We start from the raw sequence: 14702 nt of genomic DNA on the forward strand, positions 1-14702 counted from the left end.
ATTGTCACGAAGAGGTCAATTTCTGCGTTAAGGGCGGTCTGAGATGCATTCCCAGTTCAGAACCAATTTTATCGACGTACAGAAGCTCAAATAAAAGATGTTCAACATAACGTCTACTTGGTAGAGAAGGAATATCATGTTTAATGTGAATTTCAGACAACAATGCCATTATACCTTCTTCACTTGGTGTAGCCAGAACAGAATAGAATCTGTCTCCCCCTATCAAAAATCACCGACATAAGTTGGAATCAAACCCAGACCATAAGTATATGAACGTATCATCAATCCAACAGACCACCATATCCTCTTCTCGGTGAATTATTTTTCTATCGTAACGCCGTTGCGCCACACTGGATTAGCCCTTTCACTGCTCCAGACGTAAATATACGCTAGTCGTTTCAGTGCTCCAGACGTAAATATACTATTTGCTATAAAAAATACTTACAGCGGTTCCCTGCTACAGTCGTATAACGCCGACAATTGGGCCAGCGAGTCGGAGGTAATTGTTGCGCAAGTATGCAGTTTAATTGTTGGAATACGAGGAAATACCTGAACGACTATCGAATGCTGAATTCTCTTTCTGCTGTGTTCATTCGTATCGCTATATTACCTAGATTGTGTGCGGCCGTTTCTGCGTTACCGAATAAAATGACGCGACGTTACCGCCCGTTTACAGACGATGAGCTGCTGAGTATTAACCAAAGTGACGACGAGGACATCATCACGCCCAATCCAGCTGATTTTGGATGGACAGATAATGAAAACGACGAGTTGGCAGATAAATCTGTCACCACAAATATAAAAGATATTTGTGAACCAACGAACGTTGAACCAGTAAATGCAGATCCAGATTTTGATGTTATCGTCGATTCTTTCTCCGATTGCGAAGAAGAGCCTGAGCGCATGCCTGAAAAATCTCCTGAGAGACACAAAACAGTTGATTTAGATGGAAAGACTCTGATTTGGACCCTAAAGTGTATAATTTCGATAACAGTGGTTCCGATTGCAAAATCGTCAATTTAGATGATTTATGTACTGTATACAACTGTTCCAAGTTCTTTTTAGCCAAGAAATTGTGAGCTACCTAGCTGAGCAATGTAATTTATATTAGAACACCTTTGCAATGATGCCAGTGAAAAATCAAGACTGCAACGTTGGAAAAACACAAACAGTGACGAAGTTTACTGTTTCCTTGCTGTTAATTTTCTGATGGCTCAAGTGAGAAAAAATGAAATAAACAGTTATTGGACCAAAGATCAGTTACTGTCTACTCCAATGTTTGCGCAAATCACGCCGAGAGATAGATATCTTCTGTTACATAGAATGTTACATTTTGCTGATAACAGTAAGGACCATGGAGATGACAAAATCTGGAAATAACGTCGAATTGTGGATCACCTAAGAAAAGTATTTCCAGGTGGTTTCTATGCTTTGAAGAATTTGTGCATTGACGAAAGTTTAGTTCTCTTCAAAGGTCGTGTCTTCTTCAAGCAGTACATTCCTTCCAAACGCCACAGATTTGGTGTAAAATTTTTTGTGTTATGTGATTGTGAAACTGGTTATATTCTTGACTTTATTATTTATGTGGGTGCAGCAACAGACGTAAAAAAAGAAACTGACTTTGGTATAAATGTTGGAATACCTGGAAGCATTGTTCTGACTCTACTTGAACATTACCTTGGTAAAGGTCACACATTATATGTTGACAATTGGTACACTAGCCCAACGTTATTTTCTTATTTGCATGACAGAGTGACTAATGCCTGTGGAACTGTGAGAACAAACCGCAAAGGCATGCCTGTTTTATCAAAAAGAACTTAGAAAAGGCGAGATCGAGTTTATGTCAACAGATAAACTTCTTGCTCTGAAGTGGCAGGACGAGCGGGAAGTGAGGATGCTTTCAACTCTTCATACAAGCGAAATTACAGCGACTGACAAAATTGACAGAACCACGAATGAACCAAAAACAAAACCAACTTGCATCGTAAGCTACACTGAAAATACGGGGGCCGTAGACAGGAGCGACATGATGCTAAGTTCAGTAAAATGTGTGCGAAAAACTGTGAAATGGTATAAAAAAGTATTTTTTCATTTGGTGGATCTGTCTCTGCTCAATGCGCATGCATTATATAAAACTCAAACGGGACGAAATATTTCAGTATCTGATTTTCAACAGAAACTTATCAAGGAGATCCTAGAGATTCACCATCAACCGCAAACAGAGGGACGTCGTGGAAGGAGATCGGCTGATGGTGACAATCACTTACGCCTAACCGAGCGCAGCTTTATCTCGCTAATCCCAGGAACTTCAAAGAAGAAGGTCGCGCCAGGGACGGTGCATTGTACGTGCAAAACATGATAAACGAAGTGACACAAGATACATTTGTGTAAAATGTAATGTGCCTTTATGTTGTGGCGTAACAAGACAGCCACGCCACTCGGAAGTAGCCGAAAGGCACGCGTTAACTCACGCAGGCTAGTAGATAGGTGTGAAACAGGATACGTAATGAATGCTATAAAGAAAAGTACGTAGCTTCTGGAATACTTAACTTTAATCCATCATTGTGGTACATCGTTCTTGATGATACAAGTGAGACTCTGTAGATACATGCAATGTTACTAATGGCGCCTTGCTAGGTCGTAGCCATTGACTTAGCTGAAGGCTATTCTAACTATCTGCTCTGCAAATGAGCGAGGCTTCGACAGTGTGCATAGCTAGCTACGTCGGCTGTACAACTGGGGCGAGTGCTAGTACGTCTCTCTAGACCTGCCGTGTGGTGGCGCTCGGTCTGCTATCACTGAAAGTGGCGACATGCGGGTCCGACATGTACTAATGGGCCGCGGCCGATTTAAAGCTACCACCTAGCAAGTGTGGTGTCTGGCGGTGACACCACACTTTATGTTTGAAGTTTTGTTTCGAGAGATATCACACTTTTGAGTATTACTAATGTAATATGTTTTGTATTTTATTCTCCTAATAAAGTACCTTCTTTGAACAAAATAAGACTTTCTGAACAAAAATTTAAAAAAATGAAACGATTTACGCCGATAATACTGGATTTTGCGTCTCATTTTTACCTCAATAATAACGGTAGACTGCTACAGTCGTATATATACGCACCGGGGGTGAAAATAACGCGCACAGGGCGGGAGCTGCTGAGAGTAAATGCGTAGTGAAAGGGTTAGAATTCTGATACACAGGCGCCCTGTAGTCGTTTGCAGCATGTTCAGTACATTCATTTACTTGGTTGACCGAATCGCCATGAACTAGCTGCCTCGGCTACCCAGTGCATACATTCGACACTATCTTGTAATCGCCTGAATAAAACCACGTAACTGCCACCTACACAGAACTGACAACACTGTAGGATGCATAAATTTAAATGGGGGTGTCCCTTTCCACTTGAGCTACTCTGTTACGCTATCTATTTGTTGAAAACGTCGTGGAGTGCAAAAGAAAAGGTGTTGCTGTCTGTCTCTCAGAAGTCTAGCTCCGTCCATATGCAATATCTCACAGCAGTGTGGAATGCAGAAGTTCTGGAGGTACTGTTGTTGATTTCTGGAGCTGATGTAGCTATGTGTCAGCTGGTAGCGTCATGGTAAGTGTCGCGAATTCGAATACATTCACTGCTGCATTTTTTTAAACGCAATTCTGCTGTCTGCTGATGTTATCAATCTAATGGAACTTTGAACATAATTCCCTTGACTTATAAACCCCAAATAGCCGCATGTGGATAAAGGGCTAACTTCTGCGACATTTTATTCTTTTCAGGTTTAATAGACGGCCAGGCAACAGATACATCTCGAAACTTTTGTATTATGTATGGGGAGAGCGCATCGTGCCAAAATACGTCAGAAAAGTGCTTCCTACATTAGCTGTCATGTGGTAGTGGTATTTTATTCTTCTTCAAACCTTGTTTGACAGCTTTAACTCAGAGCAAGTTTTCTACACGCACGTAATCAATAAACTGCATGTGCATTGTCAGACTGTTATAGATAACATCAGAGAAATCGCATATATCGTTGATGATTAATTTGTCACTCATCTTTACTATTGTTTTAACAACACTAAAGGAACCTTACGAAAATTGCACACTGTGGGATTTCATAAACAAAGTTATGTAAACCTGGAAACCCAAAATTTGCTTGTCAGCAGCGGAAAGAGGCGTTACCTGTTGTGCAACATTGTTAAGTTTTTCACCATTGCACTATCAGCCGAAAGTATCTTCTTACGATTTCCTTATCGACTTTTGATCTGATTGCTTGTAGATCTTTCACAGAAGGGGTAAAAACTTCACAGTCAGTGTGACTGGAACCAGGAACCATAACAGAAAATTTTTCACATATCAGTACATTACCACAGAGCTAGCAAAGACGTATGTGTCTCAACCAGTACTGTCTAGAACTTTTAAACCACTATTTAAAAGGCGAGATTAGTTGCGATTACAGAGTGCAACGACTATAGTGGACTGAAAACCGTAAATTTACAATATTTTGTTACACCTCAAGTAGTAATAACTCAGATTATTCAATAGATATGACAGGAAAAATCAAGTGAATTTGAGGCTTAATTCCATGCACACCAGGAAGTAACTCGTCGATCACAGAGTTGCCAAACATACCTTGCCTTGTTGCCAAATCTCAGTTACAGTACCAACAGGAAGAGGACGAACAGATGTGTGCCTACAGCGGGCTGACCATAGCTGGCGTCTCAAAGATGCGGCTGCCATGGACTGGAATACGTAATGCGTCTGATTCGCATTTCTGTAACTAGTTTTAGGGACTGGAGTAGAGTTACTAACAACACTCATAACTGACTGCAAACTAAGCATCATAAATCAGTAACTCTCAGAGATATTTTTATATTTCTTTCATAAGTGAACTCAAAACTAGGAGATTCATTCATTGTCGTTTTCGTGCCTGGCCGATAGTCGAGCTCAACAAACAAATAAAAATAAAAAAAGAATGTGTGTGTGTGTGTGTGTGTGTGTGTGTGTGACAAGAGAGAGAGAGAGAGGGAGAGAGAGAGAGAGAGAGAGACAGAGAGAGACAAAAAGAGACATAAATATAAAAATGAATGAGAGAGAGAGAGAGTAAAAAATAGTTGTAGAGAAATTGAATCATGGTATGTAAAGAAACCTTTCATTAAAATGACAAGTTCCACATCATTACGAAATGTCGTATTCATGATCTGTGGAACAAGTATTAATCCAATCACAATTAATCTAATTTAATCATATCATATTGCTGACTAGCCATGAAGAGTCAGGAATTACTGAAATTTTCGTCAATATCAGTAACCAAATCTAACCTTGAATATAAAGGACGACAGTTTTTGTAATAAAACGGGGCTTGTATCAAGACTCTTTCGTCCCTGTTAACTAACCACGAAAGATGTCTGATATACTTCCATTCAGAAGTAACAAAGAGTGCGTGCTTTTGAAGATGAAGCGCATTATGAGAAGTTCTGTGATGGAGACACGAACACAACTCATAATCGGATTGTTAATTAAGTGAAATGAAATGTTACACATCGGTTTTTCTTACCAGCTGCTAGGTGTTTCAATCTAAAATAAGGATACAATTTTTTGTGCCTGAGCGACGGTCGAACCGCATACCTACCGTCCTTCTTTATCATCCACGAATATAGCTTAAGTATCAATTGCTTAGTCACCAACAGTAAGATGTGGGCGCGTTTGGCAAGAAATAACGACGCCTATTGCGATTGTTGACAACACATGAACAGACATTAAAAATGCACTTTAGTTTTCACTAGCAGACTGGCGTGCACGTGAAAATGAAATTATGAATGTTTTTGTACTGGATCAGGATTCGAACCCACATATGTACCTTTGGAGGAGACCTAGAGAAGACTGCAGTTTTGGGAAAAGGAACGAAATTATTGATCTATACTGTACCGAGAGATTCAGTTCCTCAAAAGAAATCACAGTCCAGCACCAAATTTTTCAACGTCTCTACTTCAATCAAGTACAAATAAAATAACAGCCCTGTTCCTTTAAGTGGCTATCGGTTCATCAAATAAAATAAAATTTTCTATTGTAAGTAAGTTTACTGGCGACAGTATTTCTTTTGACCATGACTTCCGCTAATCTCATTTCCCAACATAAACCGGTTCTGCCCAGTTGGTAATGAAGGAACGTGATGTTTAATGCGGATTCTGGATTATAACGTCTTTCTCTTGAGGTTACCAGAGGTAAAGTAAATCTGTGCGTCTCAGAAGTAAAAGCCTGAACCGACGCGTTGCACCTGCAATAGTTCGATCCACCAGACCATTGTGGCCACATTTCCCAGCCCCAGGAGTGTGCTGTAACGGATGATGTGCTTAGCTTACAAAATTAGTCACGGCGGAAAAAATGCGACTCTATTAAATGGTTAAGTAGAAGCAAGATTCTGACGCGGAGATTATGCTATTCTCATGTCAGCAGGATGTAAAGGCTCTTCTAGGCATCATAGCCTCGATGTGAAGCCATTTTGAAATTTTCACTAATTCAGGAAATGTCGTAGTTCGAGAAAATCCAGTGTGACGTGTGAAATTACCAGATAATTCGATTATTATCGTCATTATTAGTATCATTTTCTTCGTACCGCAGCTGAAACACATGTGCTTGAAGATTATTTAATGCATTTTGGTGAGTATAGAAGCAGTTGCCCAAGAACAGGTTCTTTCCTGTCTACGGAATACTTTTCATGTTAATATCAAACATCAGCAACTACTCGTAGATTATATCAAAACTAAAGTAATTGATGAAGACGTTACTTGATAGCAAAAAACGCTGCCTTTCTTCATTTACTTGCGCCTAGAAATGGCTGTCGAATACTGCCAAACCAAAAGCCAAGGGATCTTACTGCCTTCCGATATATGTCGCTGTCAGTTCTGCCATATGATTTGGTCGACGTGACCTTTTTCAAGTTGTGTATGACAGAATGTTTTAGAAAATCAATTGTTTTCCTTTGCAATAAACAGAAAGATTTTCCATTCTAAGTTATTCAAGTTCAAACTTTTCGCAATATTAGTTCAATGTAATATTCGCTTCTATAATGTAGGAAAGTATTTTAAGTTTCAAAACTCGCATCCGACGCATTGATCTTACACTTAGTCGCTGACCATAAATTCCAGCTCAGAGTGACGCCAGTTTAAGTAACCTAATGTAGAGAAGACTGTTTGCCAGTGCTCTTTCTCACCGAAAAATAGGCAGTTCACTCATTGGGATCCATAAGTACACTGTAACAGTAATTTCTGTGTGTATGCAATGCCTACGGATTGTAGAATTTTGGTGGTGCTCTCTCTTCCACTTCTGTATACAATATGCCTGACCTAAACGAGCCCTTTATCATTACGGCCCTGGGCAATGCAACATCATACTGACAACAGTAATGTGCTTATACTCACAACCGCCTTGTTCGTTTTACCTGATTTTGTAATCATTTAAATAAAACAACATGACCTTCTAGTGGGAGACGTTTCGTCCCCCTTTTCCTTCTGTGAAATTTGTCAGTAAGCTTTTTGCCTTCCAACCAGCAAAATGCGGCAGATTACGGCCGGTAAACACAAACCACGATTTAGTGCCGTTAAGACGATTTCTTTAAACATTGTCGTAGCTGAAGGAATTTAGTTTCTTCTTAAATCGCCTTATGCAGCAACGTTCACAGATATCTCAAATAAAAAAAGCTCTTTATCCAGGTACGAAGGTTGTAAAACAAACTTCCCACAGTTTGTGTCAGGTTGATCTTTTCGTCTGATAGCACTGCATTAATATTTTGTCTAAGAGGTATCACAAGTAGTGTTCCTGTAGCTGTAGGAATCATTGGTTGAAAAAGAGTTTAACGCCAATGCCTACAGTACTGCTAAATATTCAAAATGATTAGTAGCCTAAGTATGAGTTCATCCACAGACTGAGGCGTATTTATAATATTGAAGCGATTGTGTATCCTTGTCTTCCTTGAGTGGGCATTGCAAGGCGTTTACACACACGTATACAATACTATCAATACTTCGAACGCTATAGTTAACGTTGCTCTCATAAACTAATTTTCTTTTTTAAATTCTTCTGGGTTTTCAGCGTGCAATATGTGTTATAGATACAGTCTTAGACTAAAAAATTGACCGCCGAGTCGTTCACGTAAGGTGGACAATACAGTCATGCTACCGTCAGAATTGTATGTCCGGCAATATGCTCCGTCTGGCAACATTGTAGGCTGAGGCACTTCCCGGAGGAAATCTTGACTGCAGTATGAGTACCTCACCCTTAACTACGACCATAGTCTTGAGGTAAAGCGCGGGACTAGCTAATACGACGTCTGGCAACTGGAAGCACACGTCGACAAAATTTTTATCGCCCCTTTCCTCTCGGTGCTGAAGTTATGAGTGTAATTCAAGTGAATCTACAGTATATTTCGCTTTCTGTCACATTGGTAATAACAGTTTGGTTCAACAATATTTTAGCGAGAGATTTGTTGGCCAACCATCTGCCTATAAACACCGCATGCGTCTGAGTTCTCTGGGACACGTGTGCTGCCTACCGGTGGGGGCTGAGGCACCGCCCTGCGTCACCTTCTGCCGACAACGTCTGCTCCACTCCTCACCCTCGACGGTGTAAAATTCTTTAATGTTGTTGAGTGGTGATCCATAAAATTATTTGATGAGTATTTTATTACACTAGTATGCAGTACATCAATGTGGCACAGAATTAATTTCATTGTTTTTGATCCAGTGCACTATAATTAATGTGTCACATCCTGTTCTTTTTCCTCTCACAGGAGATTCTTCAAATAATTTATTTTTGCCGTGGATTCATATGTGTTAGTACGGAGATATCAGATGCGAATTTCGCGACCTCCGCAATTGGGTGGAGAATTGTAGGGTTCCCTTAATACCTCAGGCATGCACTAGAAACATGAAACGGCAACTAGTGTAGCAGAGTATATTTGGCGTGCACATAAACGTTTCTTAGGTTAGAGGAACCCCCTTGGGATAAGAGGCGAATTTGCTGCCAAAATCTTAGAGAATGCTCGTCTTCGCAGACTGGATGTAGAAAAGTTTCTTATTTTAAACTGCACGAGCATCCAAGGAAAGTTCCCAGAACTAGTATCGATTATTGAAGGCTATAATGCCAAGTTGGTATTAGGAACAGAATCTTGACCCAAACCGGAATGAATAGCAGAGAAATCGTAAGTTCCGATTGGAATATTAATCGTGAGGATACGTCAGTCGCCAGTGGTGGCGGCGTATTTATTGCAGTAAAGAACTCTGTAATACATAGCTAGGTTATCACGGATTCCGAATATGTATTAATCTGCGTGACCTCAGGCATCAGAGATCGCTCAATAATGATAATCGGGTGCTTTTATAGACCGCCTGTGTCAGCACTTGTAGTGATTTACCGCTTCACAGAAAACTTGCAGGTCATCGTTAATAATATCCTTGATCATGCTGTTGTAATGGAGGGTGACTTCAATTTGCCAGGCATTGGTTGGGAAGGTCGTACAATCACAACTGGTGCCACACACAGGGATTCATGTGATATTATTCTGAATGTGTTTTCCGAGTATTGCTTCGAGCAGACAGAGAAACAACTCGTTATGGTGACGTCTTATACCTCCTAGCAACAGACCTAAACTTATCGAATCAGTTACGCAGAGGAAGGTTTCAGTTATAGTAAGGAACAACGGCTACGGGTTTACAAAGAATGACAAGAATGGTAGGAATATGTTTTTGCTTAACAAGAATGACAGATACAAAATGCAGAGTGTCTCGGTGATTAAACATCAAATACTCAATAATGAGGACGGATATGTGGAGCAGAAACTGAAAAAAGTTCAAAAATATCCTTAAGTACGCTTTAGAAAAGTATTTTCCGAGCAAAGTCTGAAGGCTTTGTAAAAGATCCAATATAGTGTACGTTATTTTTACTTCTTTTGACTCATCAGTCTTCTGACTGGTTTGATGTGGCCCGCCACAATGTTATTTTCAACTACAGGCCACGTCCAATGGATACATGTTATGTGTTTTTAATGCAGTGGTTTCCATTGAATTTTGAATCACCACGCCATTGTCATGGCTGATTCTTTCACCTTTTACGGGGTGTTTCCGACACTAAGGTTGTGAGAGTGCACTAAACCTTTGTCCACTCCTCGGCTTACTTTGATAAGGCCGTTAGCATAATGATGGTTACTTCTTATGCCGCAGGTCTTCGGTTGCCTTAGGTGATGATTTTTATTCAAAATTTAAACAATGACAGGGTTAGAACCTGGGACCGAAGACGTTTTTATTACTAATCGCTAACGCTCCCCCTTTTTATCGTGCGTTTGGAAAACTGTAGTTCCTATGGGTCTTTTTTGCCATTTTTTCCAAGAACGGCTTGTATTCCGTCAATGTCAATTTGATCTTCGAACAGCCCTTGGCAGCTGCACGCAAAAATAGGGCTAGCAGAAGGTAAATTCTGACAACCGGCCTCTGGGTTCAGCGCTAGCTACGGCTACAGAGCTCATTCACTTGCTAGCTGTGCACCAAGTAATGTGGATTTTAGGGGAGTACCGTGAGAACACAGTAAAAGGATAGTGAAAAATTTCGAGTCGAGCGAAGATTTCTGATAGTACAAGTGAAAGTACTGATGTGCCTGGAACATCGCTAGAAGGAAGCCAGGAGTCACAAGATGATAGTACCCACAAACATGTGTCGAAGCAACGACTGAAAACGAAGCTGGATTTACATGTTTCAGTCGAAAATGACATCACTTCAGAAAGTACAGCGGTAATAACTGAAGAATGCATTCAGACTGTAAGTGAAATACACTAGAAAGCAGCGGAATTTTGTCAGCGTATGTTTGTGTGCTCCGAAGAAGTCGACGATCGAGGGAAATGTGAAGAAGAGGACGGTGACTCTCTGTGTAGCGTATAAATTGAAAGTGAAAACAAAAATAAAAATAAGCTTCCGTCCAGGGACTCGACCACACGACCCTGGAATTACCGTTCTGTACACCTTACGCTGTACCAAATGCTGCCTGGAAACAATGCTATTATAAACGGTTCATTTCTCACAGGTTTCGTACCTCAGTCGGCAAGAACTGAAACCTTATAGGATCACTTTGATCTCCGTCTTTCCGTCTGTCTGGCTATCTGACTGTTAGAAACCGTTTATCTGAGGAACATGTAGGCGTGTCACGTTGAAACTTTTATGCCTTTTGCCACCTTCTAAATTTTACGGCCTCTTGGTGGTGCAAAAAATTCAAGTTTCTAGATGAATGCAGTCGAAAGGTGCAGCCATTTACATGATAACACTTATTGAGCTATGTGAAATAAAGTTATTCCACAGACCTTCAACATTAGATAACCCCATTTATCCATTCTCCCTGTTAAGTCCATCCCGTAAGACTTCAATGGAATTTAAAGCAGGAGACTAACTTGGCCAAATCATATTCTTCTGTTCCCCACATTCTTCTTTTCTATACTCCTTCTCTAATTTTTTATTAATTCTCATTAGACCATTGACTTTATCAACCATAAAACATCCCCACACCATGGCCGACCATCCGACGTTCCCCCAAACATTACTCCTCATACGTTCTCCAAGAAGTCGACGATGGCTTCTAAAATACTTCATATTTAGATTCGTCCGTGAAAACCACTGCTTTCGCTGTGCCCGTTGTAATAGTTCCATCTTGTTTTGTTCACATAATAACCGTTTTATGGCCGCTATACACCACTTTAAAACTTGTTCACGGAGAAGGCGTTGCACTGTTGGGACAGCGATTGGAGTTGCTCTCATAGTATTTACTTTCTCGAGAATTTAAGGTGCAGTACGCGTCCTCTGGTGATTTGTCTGTGCAAATATGAATTGATCTTCCCTGGATGATGTTACTCGGTGTCTTCCAGACACACTTACATTGACACTAGTTTACTTGAACCGCTACAACATATATATCACTGTAGATGGGGTTATGCCAACTTTTGTTGCCGTCGTCTTTCTAGAGTATCGGTCCTGATGCAGGGCTAAAATTACAGCACGTTTTTCAATTCCAGTCTTCTGATTCTGTCTCATTAGGAGAACCTCACTAGGTACACAAGCACACTGCCAGATTCACCCACTGTACTGTACACTGACGCGAACTGAAGGAGTGAGGCCTATTAGAACGGGACCAGCTTAGGTTAAGGTACGTCAGTGTTATAGCGGATGCTCATCAGCGCCCCTCTAGGTGAACAACCAGTCAAATACACAGGACAGGCGCCTCCAGCTTTACATGATTGTAATTGTTTTATTATCGGAATTGGGGATGTGATAAAATATTCAGAATGAATTCTCTGTTTTAATTAAAAATCCATAGTTGTGATAGGTAATCAAAAACTTTTGTCCGGTAGTGTATATAATGACGGCTCCAACACCACAGCTAATGGCCAAGCACATGTTGCAAAGAACCTGATTGCACTTCCCAGGGAGACTTTCCATAGAAGCGCCAACGAACTATGTGTGAAGTTTTATATTAGTTGCGGAAACTCACAATATAAACATTGCGCTTTTACTGTACTGTAGAAGGTTGTTCCAAGACATTCAGACGTGAGCTCTTCTCAGGAACACTAATCTAATGGTAGCGGACACTAAGAATGCCACAAAAAAGGTCTGTACTCTCGCGTAGAAGTTAACGTTTATGTGAATCAAGGGACACGCTAACATTATATTTAATAAAGTAGCGGATGAGTGAGTGGCGATCGCTAGTAAAAATGGCTCTTTAAAACATGCCATCTCACCGAAAGATTGCATTATACACAAAAGGAAGACTAGAGTGGGCACTCGAATATCAATCATCAAGGAACAGTAAATGGAAATATTATCACAAACATAGCCAAACACGCCCTTTAAGCCCTAGTTCCTGGTTCCACAGAGTCAAGGCAAATAAAGTTTTTATGTTCCATAATTGGCATTACATTTAGTCATGAGTGATTCCACAGCCATCTACATCGAATACACGTTCGACATGATCTTCATCGTGAATGTGCTCTGATCTTTATTCATCTCTGTAATATGTATATCTCTGATTGGAGACGAAAATAAACCTGTAAACATTACACGTCAGTTAATGCGCGGTGCATAATATGGTGCCGACACCCGGGAACCTGTGACTAGGATAGTATGGCAGTGGAGTGGGAGTCCAGCTGCCAGACGAAAATCGACGTCCACTTGCTTCACGCCCTTGAGTCGAGGTAAGAACGGAGACAGCATACAGCAGAATACTTAGTAGTCGCATAGCCTCGGCACAGCAGTTGAGTTGTACGCTTTACTATTCTAGCAAACGTATATTAAGTAAACTCTGCAAGTATTGTGAGGTTGATTCACAGGCCGGATAGCAACAGTTTAAACGAAGTCGTGTCATGATAAAATATTTAACCGCAGGCAGCGCTTCCTATTGTTTGTTTATATTGCTATAATCTTTGAATTTTCCAGCGTAGCACCAATTCGCGATAGCGCAATCTATGGACAGTTTCTTGTACTATACTCTCTGATTCTTCGCATGTGACATCAAATCAAGGTATGATGTGGAGACGGATACAGAAATACGTTTGTGCAATTTCAATAAGAAACGAATCATTGAAAGAAAGCTAGTAACGCTGTTCGTACGGCAACTGACGAGGGAGGTAAAAACAAAGATAGAGATTATGAGTACCTTCAAACACGACTGAAAGAGGTGTTAGACCGTTCCAGAGCCCGAGATGACACAACTCAGGATCTGCTTTCTAACACGCCGACTTAAAGAACTGCGAAGAATATGTCGACATTGCTAACAGGGCAGTTGTGAAAGGAACATGAACGATAGCAGATACTGCATCCTAAGCGGTTGCAAACGCGACACTCCATCTTCAGCCGCGGCATCATCAGCTGTAGCTGTAACACACATCGTTAAACTCCCAGCCATCACCTTAGAGCTACTTTCAGGAGAAATATTTATTTATTTCTCAACCTGAACAGCTTAGAGCCATCGGGCTCTGTCATGCATCTGACCAAAGTTTCTCATATGAAGTACATATTTACGTTATATTTACCAAAAAAATAGAAGTCTTAATATGATAAATAGCATCAAAATGGTTATAGTATCAATACAAATAATGTGAGTAATACTATGAGCTGAGAGGTTAATACTGGCAGTACTTCTGCCGCCGCCACTAATAACCTTAATAACAATAAAAAATGGTAATCATGACAGCGATGACAATGCTGATAGTGGCAGATGTATAAAGAATATGTAGGTGTACAAAATAGATGTTCTGGGGAAAGTAAATTTAAGTATGTTTGGCGCTAACGAGTACGTTCAGGAACAGTCGTATCTATTATTTATGCTTCAGTAGATATGTCACTAGCTCTATTCTGAAGTTGTAAATGTTATTCAATTATCTAGAATAGAGCAGGAGGTTATGCCAGAGTCGAGTTCCTGCTTCTGAGAAGGACTTCGTGAAAGTGGCTCAACCATGGAGTGGTGTAGAAACGATTTTTCTCTCATAGGAGTGGGTATTTCTGCAATGTTGTTGAGACGCGAACGTTAAGGTCCAGGAGAGATATGGAGGACAGTGTACGTTGGTATGACAGTAGAGAATCCGAAGGATATGGAAAAAATCTGCACTAGTCTGCACGCAGTCAGGATGGGTATGTATATGATGGTGAAACATGATCCAGGAGTCGAACACCACAGATGCGA

Source organism: Schistocerca americana, chromosome 6 (genome assembly GCF_021461395.2).
Source record: "Schistocerca americana isolate TAMUIC-IGC-003095 chromosome 6, iqSchAmer2.1, whole genome shotgun sequence".
Lineage (NCBI taxonomy): Eukaryota > Metazoa > Arthropoda > Insecta > Orthoptera > Acrididae > Schistocerca > Schistocerca americana.